The sequence below is a fragment of the Ambystoma mexicanum genome, chromosome 12 (assembly GCF_040938575.1).
Source record: "Ambystoma mexicanum isolate Mex_15411 chromosome 12, UKY_AmexF1_1, whole genome shotgun sequence".
In the NCBI taxonomy this organism is placed as follows: domain Eukaryota; kingdom Metazoa; phylum Chordata; class Amphibia; order Caudata; family Ambystomatidae; genus Ambystoma; species Ambystoma mexicanum.
The window spans coordinates 256224032-256236667 of NC_090936.1; positions in this window are offsets into that span (position 1 = coordinate 256224032).

Here is a 12636-nt window from a genome sequence, read left to right on the forward strand (position 1 = left end):
GGAGAGAACCATAACTATGGTCGAATCTTTGAAGCACAAGAAATGAACATTGGGACAGCAGCAATAATGGATCACTATTCGGCTTGTGGATCCAGAGCATACATGAAGTTACCCAAGGATTGGGGAGGACGATGCTCACTAGCGAATCTCCATGTTCCAGTTTTGATGATTCCTAAAAGTGATTTAAGTCTTGACAGTTTCCCCAAAGCAGATACACACCTGAGAAAGATGTCATGCACAAGATTGTGTAGCCTCGATAATCAAACTGCAGTCACGGTCTAGTCCTCACTAAAGATGGCCACCACTAAATGCCCAGCATCCCTATAACAACGTACTGTGCCATACGCACAGTGCATTGTATCTGTTCTTTCCTGGTTACCTGCTGCTGTGGTTTGCAGTTCCTCTTTGTTTTTTTCTCTTTGCTGTTAGGATTGCATTTGTCCCAGTTCCTCGTATCTGGGTTTTTCTAATATCCTTTTCAGTCTCTCCCTCCTGTGTCCTTCATTTTTCTGCTTACTCTGTGTTTTACCCGGTGTCCCTACACGGTCTTGTACCAGCATTCTCTCGGCAGGTACGGTCTCTCTTCTTTTCCCCGGCGTGAGCGGCCTTTCTTGCATTCCATTTCCGACTCTGGCTTATCGTTAGATATAGCCTCTTTCTGACTATTCTACTACTGTGCGTCTACACAATGCTCCGCTGCTCTGGTTGATCCCTCTGAATTTCTTCTTGTCTTGCTGTACCACCTGTGTCTACCATTCGATTCCCTTCTCTGTATTATCTAACACGTTTTCTTCAGGTTGGTGCTCACATCTTCTTCCGACCTATCTGTTCTTCAACTCCTGCTATGACTGGCCCCAATACTGCTCTGCTGGGGTTTGGTCATCTCTGTGGCTATTCAGACCTGAAATCAAACACTTACATTATCTGGATCCAGCACCTCCTCCCAAAGAAGTCACCATCAGGAGGAAGGAGAAGATTAACTTCTATATTCTGATCTTTAAGGAGTTCATCTTTAAACTACATTTTTTATGGACTTGTGTCATTACTAAGAAAGACTCTTGAAGCAGGGTTTTTTGGTGCAAGGGGGCTTTTTCCCTGCTTTGAGACTGGCTCCGTGGGGTTCCCTTTGGCTAGGACATCGGCTCCTGACAAGCTGACCTCCAGGGGAGCCAGACCCTATTTGCACGATAAAAAGGAGAAGAAGGCTAAAGACAAGAAGACCAAGGAAGTCAAGAAGACCAGACGAAAGGGGTCTTCAGAGACCCGAGACAGCTCATCAGAAGAAAGAGGTGAGGCGGGGTCTCAGGAGGGTACACCTGACCAAGCCAGGCATGACAAAAGAACAGATCTGTGGAGCTGATTAATCGAATGGAGACAGAGAACTATTTCTCAGCCAAGTTAATAGAAGCTTTTGACTCCATCCCGTATGAACACAGACTGTTCATCCAGACTTCCTTGGTATTCAAGCTGATCTTCATGCCAAGAATCCAGGTTGGAGCAAATACCAAATGGCTGCAGATCACCAGATGGGAATTTCTGCAGACAATCAACACTATATATAAATGGAGGTGGATTTCCTAATTTTTTGTTATAGGGGGATCAATTCTCAAACAGGAATAAGAAAGGTAGCTGAACCAGAGAACGAAGAATTGATTACCCCTCTCTACATAGGAGTCTGGAGGTCAAAAGAGTTAAGTGGTTTTATAACATGATAAGTGCTAAAAAAACATTATAACATTGCTTCAACATCATTAGAGTTTACCTCTATCAAAGGTGGTAAGCTGCCACACCAAAAATCAGGAACTATAAAACTGAATGAATGAACATATTATTCTAATAATTAATTAAAAAGTACAAGATGTAAAATTACACAATTTGAACAAAACGTGAGTGTAACCTACAATGGTTACAGGCACTTAGACAAACTAAAACATCAATTAAATATTAAATTAAACAGGGGTGTAAGTCATCAACTGGACATTACTTTACAGCATGAATGTCTCAGATTACTATTGTTAGCAATCCTTATCCGATAGTCGACATGTTTCGGCCATAGCTTAAATTGGACACTATCTCCAGTGTATTTTTCAACATGGATGTAAAGGCCATCTTCAGGACAAGATGATGTCTTACAGAACAACTTCAGTTTAATGATTTACCCCAATTGTTTGATGTAATTATAACATCATTGATTTATTATTCCAGGCTCAATGGGAAATGCATAGCGTAGGAATACGTCAGCATAGACAATTTCTTTGGCACAAATAAATGATGCTGCAGTGTGCACACTTTGTTCTTGTGGCAAGGGAGAGTATCCCAGCTGTGGTCTAAGGAGGTCGTGTGCCACTTAAGAGCGCCATTGTGTGATTCGCCTTTCGTTTTGTTAAGACACAATGTACCAACCTGCTCTGATAGATGTAGCAAGACACCAGATCTTTATAACTACACTAGCTAACAGCCTGCACACCTGTTTGTGAGAAATACGAACACAACTTCCTCAGACCACAGCTGGGTTACTCTCTGGGAAGAAATCATCTTGTCCTGAAGATGGCCTTTATATCCAGGTTGAAAAAGACACTAGAGATAATGTCCAATTTAAGCTATGGCCGAAACATGTCGACTATCGGAAAGGATTACTATCAACAGTAATCTGAGACATTCATGCCATAAAGTAATGTCCAGTTGATGACTTACACCCCTGTTAAATTTAATATTTAATTTATGTTTTAGTTTGTCTAAGTGCCTCTAACAATTGTATGTTACACTCACGTTTCATTCAGATTGTGGAATTTTACATCTTGTACTTTTTTTTATTAATTATTAAAATAATATGTTCATTCATTCAGTCTTATAGTTCCTGATTCTTGGTGTGGCAACTTACCACCTTTGATAGAGGTAAACTCTAATAATGTTGAAGCAATGTTATAATGTTGTTTCAGCACTAATCATGTTATAAAACCACTTCACTCTTTTGACCTCCAGACTCCTATGTAGAGAGGGGTAATCAATTCTTTGTTCTCTGGTTCAGCGACAATCAACACTACCATGAAAGGATTTAATGCTATCAGAGAAGAGCTGAGAGCCATACGACTGATGACTCTTCAGAATAGATACGTCCTGGACATGATCACAGCTATGGATGGAGGTGTTTGTGCATAAATCGTGGACTCATGTTGCACGTTCATACCATCTCATGATGACGCGAATGGCACCTTGACAGAGGCCATAGAGATGCTGACAAAACTATACGTCCAGATGATAGATGAAGTGGAAGATATTGCTGATGATAGTTGGTTTGGATCGCTCTTTCTTGGGTTCCACAATGGATGGCAGACATGTTCAAGTTCCTTGGAGCCCTGATCGTATTGGTATTGCTTGGATTTTGTGTGATTAGAATAATACTCGCACAATTTAAGAAGAAAGCAAAGAAAGCCATAGGGATAAAAATCATGATCGATTTTGAATCAGGATGGAAGGTCAGAGACTTGACAGATGAAGAAATCAGAGATTTTGTGAAGCCCAGCATCAATGCACCTAAGGGAATGAAGTTCCTGTATCCAAACAATCATAAAATGTTTGTGGGAAAGCGGATCTATTGCAGCCCAAGTGGCATGCCCATGACTTGGAATAAGGATGAGCAGGTGAAATCAGCTGGATGCCTGAAGGGAGTCATACAGATATGGGTTCCAAAGAAGCTTTTCCTCAGACAAGGATTTCTAGAGATGAAGGATGATGGGAGAGTGGTTGATTAATCGCCCAGAGGGGGCAGTGTAGAGAAGGAGCCAAGTACCTCCACCTCAACCACTTCGCCCATATTGCCCATATGTTGGGAACCATAGTGTGAGACAGAAGCAAAACCATTGAACATACAGACACCAAGGAGAATCCTGGCAGCAAGGTTCCCATTGAGACAACCATACTTGAATACAAGACAGTATAATGGCCATTTTAATAAAATCCCAGAAGAAACAGGACAGCTGAATGGAGGAGAAGAATGGTGACATCACTGTCACACATGAACTATGCTGACGTACATAGAAGAGAAGCAGAGACAATGGAATACAGATATTCTATAAAGCATCAAGAAAGTATCAAAAGATAAGTGACATCTTGGGAACGAGATGAGGAAACTTATGCTACAGAACTAATGAAGATATCAAGTCATTTTACAGGTGTGAATATGCAAAGAAATGCAAGCAGACAGAGTATTCTTGAAGCTAGCTTTATAGTGAATAGATTGCATGGCATGCGACCAAGATATACATATATAGTAACATGTAAAAAATGGATGTTTCAACTACGTATTATAGCAGAGCTGGACTAAAAAAGGAAGGGCTCTTTTACAGTGTTTCAAAGTTAAAAACAAATGAATGATGAATTAACTGGAGTGAAACTAAGAAAGGCGAGGATGGATGAGCCCAAGAAGCCAAGGTCGTATCAGGCTGGGTGAGCAGACATTGGATACAAATCGTGTGAAAGAACAAAACTCCTGTTCATAAGATATGGACAAAAACAAGGAAGACGTCAGAGGACTATTAGAAAATGGTATTTTAAATGCACCAGAGGCACAATTTTGTGGTCTTCAGTCATGTGGAAGGATGAAGTTGGACGAACATGACGACCACACCTACGCATGAAGGCAGAGTGTGCCTTCACTCCCCTGAATTCTCCAGAGCAAAGAACATTTCGAAGGCCGAGTTCAAAGCCTAAATCAACAGCAGACCACTGAGCTGATCATAGATGATATGCTAATTGGTGGGAAGCTATGGTTCAGACTAGCTCACCAGAACCTGGAAGACCAGCCTGTGTGCTGCTAGCGTAGGTGGAAAAGTACTGATGGACGTTAGAGTGCCAACCAATTGTAGGGGGCCTTGTGATTAAGGGTCCTATAGTTTGTGTAACAAATGGGACGTTGTGTATTTAGTGACGTTCATAGTTACCTGTTTGAGAGGAGGGCTTAGTTGCCCCACCTGATGTTAAGAAGCATGTCACTTTCTTAGACTAGTATGGAACGTCTACTTAGATGTTCCTTTAGAACCAATCACAAAAGCCACTAGGTTTTTGTAGTTTGCCACCTAGGATGATGTTAGTAAATGCATAGGTTGACATCATCAATGATGATTTTGTGTTATAAAAGAATGCTTTTTTTATGCATTGAGAAACTATGCGCAGAGACGTCCGTTGATGTCCGTTGTACTCCCTGTTTTAGATCATTGATATTAAAACAGTTATCTTTTTGCCAATTACCTGAGTCATTTTGATTATTGATGTTTGAGTAACTTCTGCATCCCCATTCATCTCAAGCGTATTGCTACCTCGTCTTAAAAGGTTGGAGTCTCCCAGCTCACCTTTTTAATTAATAACTATCTATTTTACAACCAAATCTGTGTATTAGTTTTAACTTTAAATGATGTGGCAATTCTGCTAATGTAAAGAAGTGCAAATATGCACATTTTAGAATAAGGTTAGTTTTACATTCATTAACCAAAAATGGCAAAATATTATGGCTGTGCAATATGTGAAAATAATGTAGAACCAGGACACAAAAAAAAGAAACACTGGATAGTTATGGACAATGAGATCCAACATTATTCTATTTTTTTGTATTTATTTTTGCATTTATAGCAGTGCACAAAACCCTCGGGTATCTAGGTGCTGGTTTCAGAAAGACAGGCGCCATTAAGTAACCCCACGGTTTCTACTGGGTCGCCCCTAAATCCAATGAAGAGGTTCAAGGTGCAGCATAATGGTTATTTGAAGTGTGATCAGAAGCCCACGAACAAGGAAGAGCTATTGCATAGAATTAAAGTATATTTAGCAAAGGTACTTTCCAATTACATTTTGTGCAGCCGAAATGGGCAGGTAAATAGTGTGGTTACAACGTTCAAAGAATGTTCATGAGGAACTTTACATGTGATATGAGGGCCACCAATAAAAAGCCCAAATTACGTGTAAACACGATGTTCAAGTCCTGTGTTTCCATGTCAGTGAGCACAATGAGCAACTTCTTTAGCAGTGCTTGGTGGTGGACTAGTGATGGTTGCCTTAGGAAAGATAGCTGGCGAATGTGTGGGGTTTTGTAGTTTTGCACTGCAACATGTATGGTCATTTAGCTTTTTCACTCTGCCCAGGTTCGAGCATTGTCATGGCATAGCACCCTCCTTGCACTGCAATCTGTGCCTGGCTTGCAACCCTGCTGGTTGTGGTCAAGGAAACTGGGCACACAGTAGCCCTACCTGCCAACTTTTCGTCCAAGTTCGAGCTCAAACCATCCTAAGATGGTTGTGCTGCACTTTAATATCATTCCCCTGTGGGGAATTTGAATGTGCCATTATCCTTCCAAAATGTTTTCTTCTTATTGTACAATTTCACTCTATATGTATTATCATAGTCAGGAGGTTAATTTAATTAATCTGCCAGTATAAATGTTGAATTTTTAATATAATAAGCCTTCCTTTTCCAAAGAATCTATTTAAATTGTGAAAGACTTGTAAACTGGCTACATAACTGAAGGCGTTATCAAAGCACATGCTTTGTTGTCAACTGAATCGAATGCAGTCAAATCGTGTTTGCAAAGAAAAGGTTGTGTGCTAGCAAGCAGATCACTTAGAAGTCATTTTCAAATTACAAGAAATGAATAGCGGAATATGAACAGCTTTCTTTTCCAAAGCATTTTTTAAATACATATCCGTGAAGAATCTTTATGGGAATACAGCAGTGATAACCGTCAAACCAAATTGGCTTTGGTATGTGTGCATAGCCTACCATCACTCAAGGCAAATGTCACACGCAGTACTTGCTTTTATATTGAGTTTCATGTCCCTGTCACTGGTGCTCTCATTCATCTTCACTAAGATGTTTTCCAGCTTGAAATCTCCATGTACAATATCTGCTGTAAAGCAAGTAATACGATCACTGCAACAGAGATTGGTTTTCTGGTAACATTTAGCTATTGATCATGAGAGTAGAGTGACAGCCAGTGCCATTTACCATCAACGGTTCACTTAGCTTCAATTTGCAGCAGGTGAACATAAATATTGACTAGAAGTTGGAATGACAGTTTTGTTTTGAGTTGCCTGGTGGCGTGAAATCGCAGGCTTCATAGGCGCGGCAATAAAAATCGGTTTCTCAATTCACAGACCCATGTTCTCCTACGGCCCAGTGGGGAGCATGTTCACTTTGGACAGGGTGCTCGCTGACATCACAGTGGTATCCAGTCATGTTACCGGAAAAAAAAAATACAGAGTGGTAAGTTTCACTGAGGTACAAAATGCCGAACAAATACTGAAAATGTTAAATAAATATATATGTGGTAATGGGGTAAAGGGTTAAAATGGCTGGAGATGGGGTTAAAAGGGTAGGAAAACAGGAGGTTTCGGGGGGACCCCCCAAAATAAAAAAAATGTATGTATTCTGTATTTTTTCGGTATTTTGTACCTCAGTGAAACTTACCACTCTGAATTTTACTTCGGTAAAATCACACATAACCATCAGAGTTTGTACATCATGCAAATGGACATTATTAATGTATATTACTGTATGCACCTCTACATTCGTCAACGTCTGACCTGTGAGCATTCAGAAAAAACATCTAAGTGTGGTTCAGCTGGGACAGGCTGGAATTGGGCCCCCACCTACCCACACAGCAGGTTTGGATTTCGCAAGAAAGGTTTGTGAGCAGAAGGCATGACAGAAATATTACAACCAAAACTGGAATGTAGGCCGAAGATAGTTGTTTCTTTTTCGCAGTAACGTTGTTGACATACACCAAATTTATTTGTGTAGATGGGAGAAACTGGAAAAGTGATACACACAGGAATGTGTGTGTGTGGTCCATGAGCCACAACTCATGGCATGTCAATTCACCAACAAGGCAGTGATATTAACAACAACAAAAAGAAAAACAACAGATGACTGATCATATCAAATAAGAAAATATGACATGAACTAAAATTCAAATAACGTCACGGGAAAGGATGTCAAAAGCTGTCACACGAAGTGACTTTTCTGCTGTAAACTAATATAAGAACACCTAGGGCTTGATTTACAAAAGCGTGTTTGAATGGGGGTTTCCCATTGGAAAAGGCCTTTGTAAATCAGGCCCATAGTTTCAATAGAAGATACAAATCTATTTTATGTACCAATGGTGTGTTAACATTTTGAGGTCCCTTGGCACATATTTACAAACACTACAAAAGCTGTCACGTATTGCTGAGGGTGGCATATATCCTAATATGTGTGATGTGGCAGTAAGCCCTGTGCCCATCCCATATCAAGTGTAGCCCAGGGCAAAACATAATTTTAAGCCCTGTGGAGAAAGGGCTGGACTTCTGCTGTTGGGCTGTGGCGAGTGGACTTCACCATTACTCTCCTGTTCCCTCTGCTGCTCCTGAGTGAGGTGCATGTGCCTTTAAGGTCTGAGACCAGCTGACCTTTAAAAGGCCGCCTCTAGCGCCCTTGTGGCGTAAGCCCTGTGGAGAAAGGGCTGGACTTCTGCTGTTGGGCTGTTTGGCGAGTGCCGCCGTGCTGTGTAAGACACTCTTGAAAGATGCTCTCACAGGCCTGTCAGGCCTCCACTGTTCTCAGAACACGAGCTCAGAAGAAACAAGAGCACCCGGGAGGCAATGGTGAATGTAGCACAATAAGAAGTAAATCACAATGAATGTAAGTCGTTTCTTCTCATGCAATTCTATGAGTGAAGAGCCCAGGGCTCATGGAAGCGAGGATTGTATCAAGAGTGACCCCTTAACAGGTCCGATCAGGACGTATGTGGAACTGGCGCATCGCGCCGAACTGTGCTCCCCTGCCGCTTGTATCACAGGCAGTAACCTCAGTGACACACACCCAAACTGTGTTAAAACAATTACACCACTTGTACATGAACTGCAGACCTGTGAGCTGTGTTTGATTACCAACAATCCACTCAATGTTGTCGACTCCGATGTAGGGGCGGTGACTCACTTACCCTCCTGGGGAGGGTGTTCGGCCACTGGTGTACCCGTGGTCTGGTGTCAGGGCTTCTTGTTGTGGCTGTGCGGATACGGCTGGGTCCGATCCCGGGGCAGGAGCCGGCCTGTCGGCGTGAAGCGAGGAGTGTGCTGGAGGCGCGCTTCCCGCTGCGAGCCCCTCCCTCGAGGCTGGCTTTGATCAGACGGCAAGCGGGTGCTGTGGACTCCCTGCACACCTTCCCTCCCCTCTGGAGGCAGCTAGAGGTACGGCCGGCGACAACGTCTTCTCTGATTTAGTGGTCGTGGACTCCCACTTGGGCTGTCCTTCAAGCACAAGCTTGCTTGCTCACCAAAGCGACACGCTGTCAGAATGGAAATCGACTGAAATACACAACGAAGACATCCTCTCTACTATGCAAGAGGATAGAAAAAATCATCCTCATGATGAGAAACGGCGTCACGGATATGAAGAGCGTCGTGACTCCCTGGGGGTGGCCGATAACATCTTGCACAGTCTAATATCTATGAACAAGGCTTGTGCCAGCAAAACGGGGATGAATGTACCGCTGCAATGTGACCAAACACAGAAAATAGCTTTGAAACGCCATAATGCTGATCTGAACGAACCTAACGGTGACATATGGCCTAATGTTCACTACAAACGCAGGAAGCCAGCCAACAAAGCATCTGGGGGGCCCTCCAGTGGGACCTCAGATAACGAGCTATTGTTCAATCAGATGTATTCCCAAAAGAGACTCCCGCCATCCAAAAAGGTGGAGAAGCTACCAACAAATATGAGGGGCCACAATCCTCATTCATCGGACTCAATTGCTTCAGACTTTCAAGATCTCTCTGACTCTTCTATTATAGAAAGACCTTACCCGTAAATAAGGTGGAGAAGAGCGCACAGGAAAAAGAATGGGCCGAAAAGGGTCACACAGACCGGTAATCCTGAGCAACTTGAGGCTAGGTTATTACCTGCACTACAAGCCGCAATAATATCCTCTATGGTGATGCCCTTAGCCCCGTTTATGAAATTATATGAGAATCTGAACGATTCAATGAAGGACCTGACCACACTGACGGCTCTTACGAGTACCAAAGTGTCGCACGTAGAACAAACATGCTGCCAGTCAGTTACTAATTTCAATGAAGGGCTAAAAGGTCTGGATGCCACATACAAATCTCTATGCGACCAGAGGAACAACGACTCTGCGGACAAAAAACTACTGGCGGAAGTGGCAAGAGAAGCCATCTCTCTATTTCAGCATGAGTGCCACAGCCACACAGGACAACCTACATGTAATGTTCTTAACGCCAGGAGCCCTTTAAGAAGGGATCTAAAGTCGCCCTTAACTGAACAGGTTGGGGAGATGATATTACCTTCCTGCAAAGCTCCTGAGGGTGATCATAGTACTGCAGTGAGTGACTCACAGGGTGCTGTGTCTTCCAAGATAACCTCGTAATGCCAAGTTTCTGACACGGCTGTGCTTGAGTGCGATGAATGCGTCTCAGCGGTTCAATTACTGCCTAAAACTCTTCTTACATCTACGCAAGGTCAGGACACCAGTATATCATTGGAACATGAGAAAATTGTTGAGATTTCTTTTAACTCTGCCTTTGAGCAGGCTAGAGCATGCAAGAGGCAAATGATTAACGGCAACCAAATAGCATCAGCCTCCACCACGGTACCCCGGGAAACAGCAGCAAAACACGGGTCAAACTCGAACCAAGGCGCAGAGAAGCCCGGTGTGTTTCCAATCTTTGAAGGTGGCATGCAGGTCCCTGGGGTATTACCAGAACCAAAAATCAAACCTAAGAACCTCAGCAAAAAAATGAAAAACCTGCCTACAAGGAAAGTCAACAAAAAAAACAGGAGCAAGAAAGTTCCCGAGGAACATAAAATTAGTACAAATAGCAACTAAGCAAGTTGCTAAAACCCTGCAAACTGAACCGTTACATAAAGTGGATCTGACAAAAGAACCAACCCCACCTCAAGATGTGGTGGACATTGAAGCGCTAAACAATGACATACCGTCAGAATTACTAAATATGTCGACATATGACGACAGAGAGCTTGACGAGGTAGCAGACAACGCCTTAATAATGGCACCTGCGAAAAGACTGAACAAGATAATTTAACACCGGAGCCTTGCAACAACATTAAGGGACATCCTTTGGTGGCAGATGTAAACTCAGCCCGTCAAGTGAACAGGCCTGCCCATGATCAGGCTGTCGGGTCTAAAAGTGTGAGAATCTGTCACGTTGTTAATGGGTTAGCAAGTCTGGAGACCGGATCACACGCCCCTACTAGCCCACCATTTATAACAATGCATGAAAAAAGGTCAAAACAATGTTTACCTCAAAAATGCACTAAGCAAGAAGGATGCGATTCTTCCGTAATCCACACGAGCGGGAACGGGGATGTCAACTATCTTATCCCCCACAATGCTCGTAGGATCGACAGTAATTCCAGCGAGAGGAACTTGAATATGACTGGAAGGGGCGACCAACGAGATTACTGTGAGAAATGCCAAGTGCCTAAAAGAAGTCATACAGGAAAAGCTCATGACAAGACCCAGGCAACTAAGGTGATGATCGAGTGTCTCGATACCAAGGACAAGCTGATCATGAATCGAGCAAACATTATCCGACTATTTCACCTTATACCCAACCTACGCGCTATAACTTCTAATGACCTAAGGAGCGTCGAATTTCCAAAAGAAAGACGCAACCACAAAGTATTTCTGCACGTGTCATCATCACTGATAGCTACAACAATCCCTGACGCCAATGTCGCACTATTCTCATTGGGGTTCGAAGTATACAAGATGGAAACACCATGAATGGTCCAACCTACCACGAATAATGGTGACAATCATAACTCGCTAAGCTGTCTGCAACAGAGCACGGTGTTACGTGTCCATAAGAAATACGAGGAACATCCCCCACAAGTCATCGAGACAAGGATGGTTGGAACTAGGCAGTCTGCGAGAACCTTGGCTGAATCTACACAGGTAACTAGAAATAACATCACTCCATCAATAAATGAGACGGGGTGCGCATTCGACGCCATCAAATTGCCTATTAGAATCACTATACGTGGAGACACACGTCTCGATACACTGTGTGACGGTAGCAACCGACGGACTAATGTAATACGGGACAATGCAGAATGAGGATGGTTAGCCGCCTCACTCAACAAGAACAACAACCAATAATGCCAGGATCCGATGACCTCATGCGTATGTACAGTCACCTCTTGGAACACACGTGGTTTCACGCATTTGTTTAATTCGAATTGGCTGAGCGGCTTGAATATTGTCTATTTGCAGGAAACCTGGTTAATGGAAGCACCAATCTCATGTGACTACGAAGTGGCCTTGAACCCTGCTTTAAAACTGGAGAAAGGCCGTCCGATGGCCAGTCTGGTGACATTTGTCAGTAGGGCTTCTGGCCTAAGAATTGTAAAGTCCGTTAACCACTCCTCTTTCATTCAGGAAACCACGATAGGAAGGATATCCAAGGGCGACGAAGATCCTGAGGAAACTACTCTCCTAAACATCTATTGGAACCATCAGACGGCGGGCAAAACCGAATTCTTAGAGGAGATCTTATCAATAGTAGATCACCTGCACGAGTCCAAAGATTCCGCGAACATCATGATCTGTGGAGATTTAAACACTGA